The 10,703-nt window shown below is 45.6% G+C and overlaps 1 non-coding gene across 1 annotated transcript; it reads right to left on the bottom strand.

The window, feature by feature from the left end:
* Window positions 1-306: 306 nt before the first annotated feature.
* Window positions 307-413, bottom strand: LOC128586969 (U6 spliceosomal RNA). The gene has a single exon (XR_008380420.1). It is a non-coding gene; the product is annotated as a U6 spliceosomal RNA (small nuclear RNA).
* Window positions 414-10,703: the final 10,290 nt, after the last annotated feature.

Here is a 10,703-nt window from a genome sequence, read left to right as displayed (position 1 = left end):
ATGTAATTTGAAAACACATTCACAACACAACACCTAAAAATGCTATGGAAAGTACAGCAAACTTCGCTTTAAATGCACATCTAAATTAGCAAGACCTCAGTCTTAGTAACATAGAAACTTAGAAATTTCAGAAACTACAACATCCCTATCCATAAAGTTTGTCTCGAATGTTGTAGTGAAAAATCAGAATTTCTGAAGTCACCTTTGTTTCTTTTGTTTTGTTTGGCACATGGAAACTTATTTCTACTGTGTCTTCATACCAAAATTTATCATCTTGGTCATTCCATTTTTGCCTTTGTAAAGGACCAAAAGAGAGACCTTGACTAAAAATTTTTGTGTCATCCTTGTAGAGGGCCATGTTAATCTTCTCCGTATCATTCTGATTTTAGTATACGTGCTGCCGAAGTGAGCACTGACATCACCTTCTTAAGCTGATCCATGTTACTGGTGTTTCTTATCCACAAATTCCATAGAACCTCCATAGTTGACCACCTTCCTACATTGACCACCTCCTTAAGTTGACCTAATTTTCATAGACTGGACATGTGCCACATGTACTATGTACAAATCAGTATAGTAGGCCTAGTTCCTTAAGTTGACTTCCTCTGTATGTTGACCAGTTTGTTATAGTCCCTTGGGTGGTCAACTTTCTGTATCAGGTCTTCAACCTATGACATTCCCATTCTATAAACAAACCAAGGCTTTCCTTCCTTCCATAATAATTCCGTTCTGAAGCCCTCGAGATCAGTGGATCACAAAAGAAGGTACACTAAGCAGGGCAGTGGCCTGGCAGAGTCGGGGGATTGGTTTCATACAGAGAGATTGAGCAAATAGTAAATATTTTGAGAATAATGGGAGGCAGATTTCCCACCATTGAAAATGGGAGATACAAATATGGCAAGGGGAGAAGCCAGAATGAACCATACACTGCCTTGGAATTGGAGGTATCAATATCTCTCTGTGTGTGCATGTAAACATGTATTTTTTTTAGTACTGACTATTTGAGAGAGACTAGAGCAGTGAACTCTACATAGCAGTGACCACACCTTGGTTTCTAAAACCTTGGCTCCTAAAAATTATTCTCTATTAAAAGGAACCAGGACTTCCTGTCCAGGGCTGAGTCATGGAAAGAACAAGATGGGCCTAGAAAATCTTGTTGGGATACAATGTCAGAAAGCACTTAAAGTATGACGATAACTCAGTGGACACAGAAGCCAACTTGAATGTGCTCCTGGCCAAGTCTGGGACAATTTAAGCATCAAGGCGTATGTTAAAAGATTATAAACTTATCGAATAAAATGGCAGTTCATGAGTTTATACTGAGATTGTAGATAGATAGGAAAGTTCAGTCTTGTAGTAGCATGCCAACCAATAAGTACAGATGGAATAATAGAATTAGAAAATCACTTAAGAAAGTAAGGTAGGAGAATCACTTGAAACTAGGAGTTTGAAGCTACCGTGAGCTATGATGGTATCACTGCACTCTAGCCAGTGTGACAGAGCAAGACCCCTGCTCTAGATTTTAAAAAAGAGAGAAAATTACAAAATCACCTTTTGGTAATCATCAGAGTAATAACTTAAGCAAATTCAATGGATGCTAAAACTAGTGACTGAAAGTTTGACGAGGAATGAAATATTTACATAGTCTCAAGTAACTCCATCCTTATTAGAAACAAAGAGAAAATAAGTACATTAATAATGGAAAAATATGACAGATACCTCCTGAAGAAGTGATCAAAGTTAATGTCATTGGCCAGCTGCAGTGAAAACACAGCCAAATCCACGAACCACATCACACACAACCAGTTCTGAAAATGGCATCAAGAAACCATCAAGCTGTTCCCAAAAAACATGTGGTTTGCCAGGAAGCACAGTGGGCACGAAGAAGATACAGGCCAACCATGCCACAGCCATGAGTGCACAGGCCATGGCTGTGGGGGCCTTTCTAAATCCCAAGGAAGTCACGTCCCTGAAAAAGGTTTCAACCCACCAGGCTCAGGAGAGGGCCTGGTGCCCACGTTGTTAAGAGTGCCCACATCATGGTGTCTCAGGCTCTGCCTGCCAAAGACCACGATCCAGACTCCAGGTCCGGTTCCACCTCCAGCTCAGGCTCCTGAAGGTTCCTGTACCCCATGAAGGCTCCAGAGCAGACACCTCCACCCGTCCGTGTGAGGACAGAAGGATTGATGTCTGCCTAGTCTGCTGTCTGCATGGAGCTGGTATCCTTCTGCGTATTTGTATGAATAAACCTGAGGCAGGAGCAGCCAAAAAAACAAAGAAGTTACCACCATTGATAATGAGACGAAGAGAGCCACGTGCCACTGGGTAGGATACAGTAAGGGTGTGAATCACTTCTGTGAAATTCCTCCAAAATACCTAACTTGAATCTAGGAGAAAACATCCCACAAACTCACACTGGAGAACATTCTACAAAATAAGTGACCTATAATCTCAAAAATGTCAGTGTTTTGAAAGCCAAGGAAAGATTGAAGAACCAGCCCAGGCTGAAAGAGACTAAAAATGTGACAGTGAAATGAAGTATCTGATCCTGGACAGGGTCATTTGGAGACAAAGAACATCATTCAGACAATCAGTGAACACTGACTGAAATTGGTGCTAGTTATAATGTCCCAGGGCTGGTGGTTGTACTGTGGGTATCAGGAAGAGTGTCTTTGCTGGTAGGCCACATATACTCAAGTTTAAAGGGATAAGAAACCATACCTGCAACTTACCCTCAAATTATTCAACAACTAATAATTTAGTTTTGGCTCAGAGCCCATAGCACAGTGGTTATGGTGCCAGCCACATACACCTAAGGTGGCAGTTTTGAACCCAGCTCCGGCCATCTAAACAACTGTAACAAAAAAATAGCCAGGCATTGTGGTGGGCGCCTGTGGTCCCAGCTGCTTGGGAGGCTGAGGCAAGAGAATCGCTTAAGAGGTTGCTGTGAGCTATAACGCCACAGCGCTCTACCGAGGGTGACACAGTGAGACTATCTCAAAATAATAATAATAATAATAATAATAATTTAGTTTCTTGGTGGCTCATGCCTGTAATCCTAGCACTCTGGCAGGCCAAGGCGGGTGGATTGAGCTCAGGAGTTCGAGACCAGCCTGAGCAAGAGCAAGACCCAGTCTCTACTAAAAATAGAAAAAAAATAGGTGAATGTCATGGCAGGTGCCTGTATTCCCAGCTACTTGGGAAGCTGAGGCAAGAGGATCTATTGAGCCCAAGAGTTTGAGATTGCTGTGAGCTAAGACCCCATAGCACTCTACCCAGGGGGACAGACTGAGACTCTGTCTCAAAATAAATAAATAAATAAATAAATAAAGTACTAAAAGGTTTTTAAAATTACTTTAGTAATTTTTCTGTATTTTTGAAATTAAAAAAAAACATCCAAGGACTTTGTGCACACGAAGACTAGCATGTTTTTGCTAGAATTGCTGCTACACTTTCACTAACCATGTGGTAGGCACGTGAATGTGCCAGTCACCTTCCTGAGCCAATCCCCACCCCCACTGAAAAAAAAAGGGGTAAAGAATTGGGCGTGATGATATGATACAAATTTACTTTCTTTTTTTTTTTTTGGAGACCAAGTCTCAAGCTGCCGCCATGTGTAGAGTGCTCTGGTGTCACAGCTCACAGCAACCTCAAACTCTTGGGCTTAAGCAATTCTCTTGCCTCAGCCTCCCAAATAGCTGGGACTACAGGCACCTGCCACAACATCCAGCTATTTTTTGGTTGCAGTTGTCACTGTTGTTTAGCTGGCCCAGGCTGGGTTCAAACCTGCTAGCTTCAGTGTATGTGGTCAGCACCGAGCCCACAAATTTGCTTTCTGAGCTCTAATATCTGTTGAACTCAGCGTCTATAGCACAGTAAATACAAATCACTCATTCTTAACATTGACATTTTCTCACAAGAAGGAGACATGTTGAATCGTAAAATGCTTAAATATTGCCAAGGGCCTAATTTCTCACTGCTCAAGATCATCATCTTCAGATTGGAAATATATCCAGGGATAGATCTGGTCCAATGGGACAGATCCAGGTTTTACGCCCCACCCCATTTAAGAAAAATAAAGGAAAATTATGAATTTTTTTTTCTTTAGAGACAGAGTCTCACTTTGTTGCCCTCAGTTGAGTGCCGTAGTGTCACAGCTCACAGCAACCTCCAGCTCTTGGGCTTAGGTGATTGTTGTCTCAGCCTCCCAAGTAGCTGGGACTACAGGCACCCACCACAATGCCCAGCTATTTTTTTCGTCATTGTTGCAGTTTGGCCAGGGCCAGGTTTAAACCCGCCACCCTAGGTATATCAGGCCGGCGCCCTAGTCGCTGAGCCACAGATGCCACCCTTGAATTTTTTAAAAATGTTAGAGGACCTTGGAAGGGGATCCATGTGAGCGAAGGACCCTGAAGTTCATTTGCTTCATGGCAACTCCTCATCTGAGTGCACCCAAATCAGACAAATCTGCTTTATCTTGAGAGAGACATCCAAAGACTTCCTCGGTGGTGCTGTCTTTTAATCTATGTGAATCAAGATTCTTCTAGGATTTCTCTCTCAAGACAAACCTAAGCCCGTGTTTTGGGCCCTTTAGGCACCCTATTGTCCTGCAAAGGATAATTGACTCCACTTTAGAAAGGAATGTGGTCAGCAGAGCGGCAGATTGTAATGGGTTAGTTAGCCAAGTCAAACTCATGTGCTTCCGGGTCACACTTCACACACAGGGCTTCTGTAATAGTGGATTTCCAGCCGCAACTATGTAATCACTCTGGAGAGTGTGAGGAGATTGTAACCACTTACTGTAATGTTTTCTTCACCTGTACCACAGAGGGGAGGAACACATCTGTGATGGCTCTGGGGACAATGAGGGTCTGGCGGCCTGTCACTATCAGAAAAAATGCAAAGACAGGGATAGGTCCACCAAACTTTTATTTCTTCAGAAGGCTAGTGATTCTGAAGAAAAGTGAGAGTAGCCTCTCCAAGGCTGTTCTTCCATTTCCAAAATCATAGTTTTATACATAAAGGTTTAAAGCAAAGACCACATTAACTCTTATTTTAAATAACAATCATCATGACTCAGCGACAATCTTTATAACATTTCCAATTAATGCAAAAATTAGTTTCCTAAATCAACCCTAGTAAAGCAAAGACCATATTAACCCTTATTTTAAATAATAATCTGCATAATTCAGTGACTTGTTATCACATTTCCGATTCAAAAGTCAATTTCCTGAATCAATCTTCCTGAACTATTGAAGATGAGAATCTTTAGAGTGGGAGCTAAATTTACAAAACAATACGAATGGAGGGCTGGGAGAGGTGGCTCATGCCAGTAATCCTAGCACTCTGGGAGGCAGAGGCAGGTGGATTGCTTGAGCTCAGGAGTTTGAGACCAGGCTGAGCAAGACCCCATCTCTAAAAAAGTAGCCAGGCATTGTGGCAGGCACCTGTAGTCCCAGCTACTCAGGAGGCCGAGACAAGAGAATCGCTTGAGCCCAGGAGTTTGAGGTGGCTGTTAGCTATGATGCCATGTGAGGGCAACAAAGTGAGACTCTATCTCAAAAAAAAACCAATAAGAATGGAAGACAGGACCTAAACCAATCAGCCCAGCTGGGTGATGTCAACCTTAGCCTGACTGGCTCCATCTTATTCTCACTACATGAGCTCTCAGCCCTACACTAGGTCCTGCAGACTTGCCCCTGCACCTGATCTTCTGTGACAACACCCCCTTCCAGATCATGTCTCAAGTGCCCCCCATTAGAGCCACCACGGTACACAAAAGGTCCCTTTCCCATTAGTTCCTGCTGCTCACAGGATAAGGTTCTGACTGCTTGGTTGGCACATAGGGCCCTTCACAAGCCATTGTACCTTTGCAGACTCACCTCCCACTCTCCTCCTATTCCCTCCACTCCAGCCAAGCCAGACTGTTCCACCCTGAAAAGAGGCCAGGTTCTCTCACACCCACCTCTACTTGCCGGGTCCTTTCCCCTCTTCTCTCTCTGACTAGCTTCTACTCCACCCCGAAGATGCAGTTTAAATGTTGCCTCCATGATGAGGCCTCGCCCCCGCTCTGGGAGGGAGAGTTGCCCATCCTCCACCTGTGCTCCTGGGGCACGAAGCACATATTCTTGCTTTGACTGTCATAACCTATGTGAGCTACTGTCCATCATCGCCAGTGGCCAGGAGCCAGCCAGAGGCAGGGACATATGTTATTCATCTTTGGATCCAGACCTAGCACTGTGCTTGGCTTACGACTGACATGTAATTGTTTCAGTTCCCTCCAGATAATAATACTGTCAACAATGATTCCATTTACTGCCTGCTTATCCTCTGCTGAGTAATTTGCTAAATACATCAGTGAACGCAACGGTTCAAGTGCAGACATGACCCAAGAACAGGGGCAGGGCCTGTGGAAGCCTCCTTCCTCCTGTAAATGACAGCAAGATGACTTGTCATCCTGGGTGGCCCTCATCTGGCCTTAGAGGGGCTAAGACCTGGGATGAGGAAGTCTGGGGAGGAAGCTCCCAGCTACAGTAAACTGGCCAGCCCGGGGCCACTGCAGGCGCCTGTTGGGAGTTCTCCGTAAGGTCGGGCTCCCAGGAGAGTGGGGTACAGGACCAAAGAGTGTAGGTCGCCAGGAATGGGGCTCTGCAGCCAATGCCATGGCAAAGTGAGGAAGGTGGCCTTGTTTCTCTACCCCTTCCCTGAGGAACAACATCTCTGCCTGCCGGCTGAGTGCCAAGAACAGCAGATAAAGACCGAAAGCAGCGTCTGATCGCTAATAACGGACGTGTAAAAAATATCGTGGTTTCATGAACAAATCGCTGTGAAGAAAACATAAAGCATTGCCAGTTGGCCTGAAGGTTGTTTGCTCTGCCCTGTTAAAGAGAAGAAGGAGGGGAAAAAATAGGGATTAAAAAGTGCCAGCAACTTTGGAAAATAAATCTTTGCCGTTTAGATTCTTGCCATGTCATCAGCATTCCGGCAGAACTTCCAGAGGTCTTGCCCAGCTGGTGCTTGGCGTAGCCTGATACGTTCATGTTGGTTTATCTTGCAAAGAGAATATTTGGAAAAAATGAAGTCTACACCCTCTGCAAGCACCCCGGTGACTCTGTTCAGCACAACTCTTGGCTGTCAGCGACGGCCGGGGCAGGCCACAGGGCATTAGCACACTTAACCCTAGGAAGTCCCCATCCTGAGTCTGGTTGTACCTTGGGTCAGCATGCATCTTCATGTACTTTGGCTAAAATATGAAGAGCCTGCCATGTGGCAACATTTCAGTGAGGGCTTATTTGGAATATTTTAAAATAACTTTTTCCACCCAATAAATTCATCTTGAATACTTTGCCCTGGTTGTGCCCAGGAGCAGGACCCAGAGAATGAGACTCTTCTGTCCTCTGGTCTGTATCACCCAATTCTCCTGTCCAACCCAGCGGTCACAGGCTGCTCTGCCCCCAAGGCCAGGGAGAAGGGAGCTGCAGCCTCACTGTCCTGGAGTATGTGGGCCCAGCCATCACAAGTAAACAAGAGACACACCACTCCTTTGCTTCGGCTAATAATAATAATAATATCAACAAATATCCCGTGTCCTTACTGCTCATGCCACGTCAAGCCCTATACTAAGCATTTTTTATTTATTTATTTTTTTTTTGAGACAGAGTCTCACTTTGTCATCCTTGGTAGAGTGCCCTAGAGTCACAGCTCACAGCAACCTCAAATTCTTGGGCTTAAGTGATTCTCTTGCCTCAGCCTCCCAAGTAGCTGGGACTACAGGCGCCTGGTATTTTATCCACCATCTCGTTGAACTGTCACACAGACCTGTGGCATTGGAATTGCAGCCTCCTCCTTCCCAGGGCCTTCTTTTGAGTCCAAAAAGAAGCACTTGTTTAAGGAGGAGCTTTCAGGCCCTTCAATGAGGTTTATTGAAGAAGTGACGCTATGATTTTTTTTTTTTTCCATATCTAAAGAACCCAGCCCCAGCTCTGGAATTCTCCCCTGGGGTGGCCTCTGTGACCCTGCAGCTCAGGTGTCCCCAGTGCATTCTTACTGCCACCTCCTGTGGGCTGTGGAACTCCAGAGCCCTGTTCCTATAAGACTTAGAGGAATCAATCCTGCGGTCTCTGCCAGGCCACTGCCACGTCACAGGCATTGTGCTTCTCCGGAGCTGTTGCTACCTCTTAAACAACTCTCTTTTTAAAAATCACCCATCTAACATGACCAGCCCTCAGAGAAAAACCTTATGTTGACGCTTTCTCACTTCCTGTGGGAAGGGTGGGGCTGCCAAGGCTTGGAGGCAGTTTCTGTGAGTCACTGTGGGGGTCAGGACCCTTCCTCGGGCAGAGCTCGCTGAGAAAGAGTTGTGGGCAGGCTGGTTGGCTGGAGAGCAGGCGTTGGGGAGTGTGTGTGGCGTGGGAGGGGTGGGAGGTGTGTGTGGTGTGTGTAATATGTCTCTGTGTGTGGTGTGTATGTGTGTGTGATACATCTCTCTGTGTGTGCCTGTGTATGGTATGTCTGTGTGTTTTGGGGGGGGTAGGGTACTTGCTCTCCTTCACCCCCTTGGGGGAAGCCTGTTTGGGCCCTGGCAGCCTATGGCAAGGCCAGAGCACCAGAAAGTTCTCTCTGTATGAGTGTCAGCTGGTATCCTTGGGTGGGGCCCCAGGCTTGCTCTTGCAGGGAATATGCCTCCCCTTGGTGCATACAGTTGGCCTCAAAGTGTCTTGCTGGACCCCTCACGGGGGCCAGTCCCAGGCCTTGGGTTATGGATCTGGAGGGTGGCCTCAGTCAAGACCGGGCTCAGCCTCAGCACAGCCCCAGCTCAAGGACAAGCCTGTCCTATGCTGAGCCAGGCAGCTGCACTCACATCGTGCAAGGCCTTTAAGCCTTCATCCATGCAAACCGCCAAGCCCAGCCCCGACCAGCCTGGAACAAGCTCAAGGGGAGTGTGAATGTGGAGGCTTCTCTCCTTGACAGTGGTGTCCTAGAAGCAGGGTCAGGGGTATGAACTCTGGAGCTGGCCTTCTGGTTCCAGACTCGGTTCTGCTCCACAATAGATAAATAGTTGTTAGGCAAGTTAACCTCTTTGTGCCTCGATTTCTTCCTCTTTAAAACGGACAATAGGGCTCGGTGCCTGTGGCTCAAGTGGCTAAGGCACCAGCCACATACCTGAGCTGGCGGGTTCAAATCCAGCCCGAGCCTGCCAACAATGACGGCTGCAACCAAAAAATAGCCGGGTGTTGTGGCGGGCACCTGTAGTCCCAGCTACTTGGGAGGCAGAGGCAAGAGAATTGCTTGAGCCCAGGAGTTGGAGGTTGCTGTGAGCTGTGATGCCAAGGCGCTCTACCCAGGGTGACAGCTTGAGGCTCTGTCTCAAAAAAATAAATAAAATGGACAATAGTAGCATCCATCTCATAGTGTTGTGAGGACTAAAGAGATTCGTTCACATAAAAAATTTGCAACATTAGCCAGCATATGGAAAGCACTCAATGACTATTGACCATTATTTTGGGGAGACACAAATCAATGTCCCCAATATGGCCAGGATGGGGTAGGGGAGGCACTCAATCCTCCAAAACTCAGGAGAAAATTCATCCAAAGATTTCTCAGCACTATCAAAAAGGAGAGAAATAGCCGGGTGTTGTGGCAGGCGCCTGTAGTCCCAGCTACTCGGGAGGCTGAGGCAAGAGAATCGCTTAAGCCCAGGAGCTGGAGGTTGCTGTGAGCTGTGTGATGCCACGGCACTCTACCGAGGGCCATAAAGTGAGACTCTGTCTCTACAAAAAAAAAAAAAAAAAGAAGAGAAAGACCAAGGCCCTTCTCACTTCCTGCCCTCGGGGAATAACATTTTCCGATGGTATAGCAGGGTGGCAAAGCCCTAACTCAGCTTTAGGAGAATGAACTCCCTGGTCCCCTAGAACTAAAAGAATATCGGCATTCTTCATCTACTGAGAATTTTCAATTGATGTTTTTATGTAAAACGTATGGTTTTATGGAGGAAGGGCAAGACTCCAAATTAAGAACATTTACACTTGCCTTTTTTTGTAACACCAGTAGTACCATTCACCACTTCCCTATTTTCAGAGACTGCCTTAGGTCTATTTAAAATCCATGTAATTGGGGGCAGCGTCTGTGGCTCAAAGGGGTAGGGCGCTGGCCCCATATGCCAGAGGTGGAGGGTTCAAACCCAGTCCGGGCCAAAAACTGCAAAAATAAAAATAAAAATCCATGTAATTGAAAAAATGCAACACTATATTAATCATTTGTGCATGATTCATTTATTCAGCATGAACTTATTTACATGTCAACTATATGTCAAGTTTCAGTTCAGATGATATTAAAGCTGTAAGGATGCCCGGGGTAAACAGCCCCATTTCAAAAAGACTGTAACTGTACACAGTGTTACATTATGATGGAATCAGTAAAAGAAGAAAAAGAAGAAATGTAGGAGGTACCATAGCATAAGTGTGTATGTGTGTATTTTTCTTTTTTTTTCTTGAGACAGACTCTCAGTCGTCCTGGGGTTAAGTGCTATGGCGTCATAGCTCACAGCAACCTCAGCCTCTTGGGCTCAAGTAATTCTCTTGCCTCAGCCTCCCAGTAGCTGGGACTATAGGCACCTGCCACAACATCCGGCTATTTTTTTAAAGATGAGGTCTCGCTCTTGCTCAGGATGGTATTTTTTTAATTTCTTCTTCTTTTTTTTTTTT

The sequence above is a fragment of the Nycticebus coucang genome, chromosome 5 (genome assembly GCF_027406575.1).
Source record: "Nycticebus coucang isolate mNycCou1 chromosome 5, mNycCou1.pri, whole genome shotgun sequence".
Classification (NCBI taxonomy): Eukaryota; Metazoa; Chordata; class Mammalia; order Primates; family Lorisidae; genus Nycticebus; species Nycticebus coucang.
The sequence above is the reverse complement of the archived record's forward strand: the minus strand, read 5'-3'. Positions and strand labels throughout refer to the sequence as shown.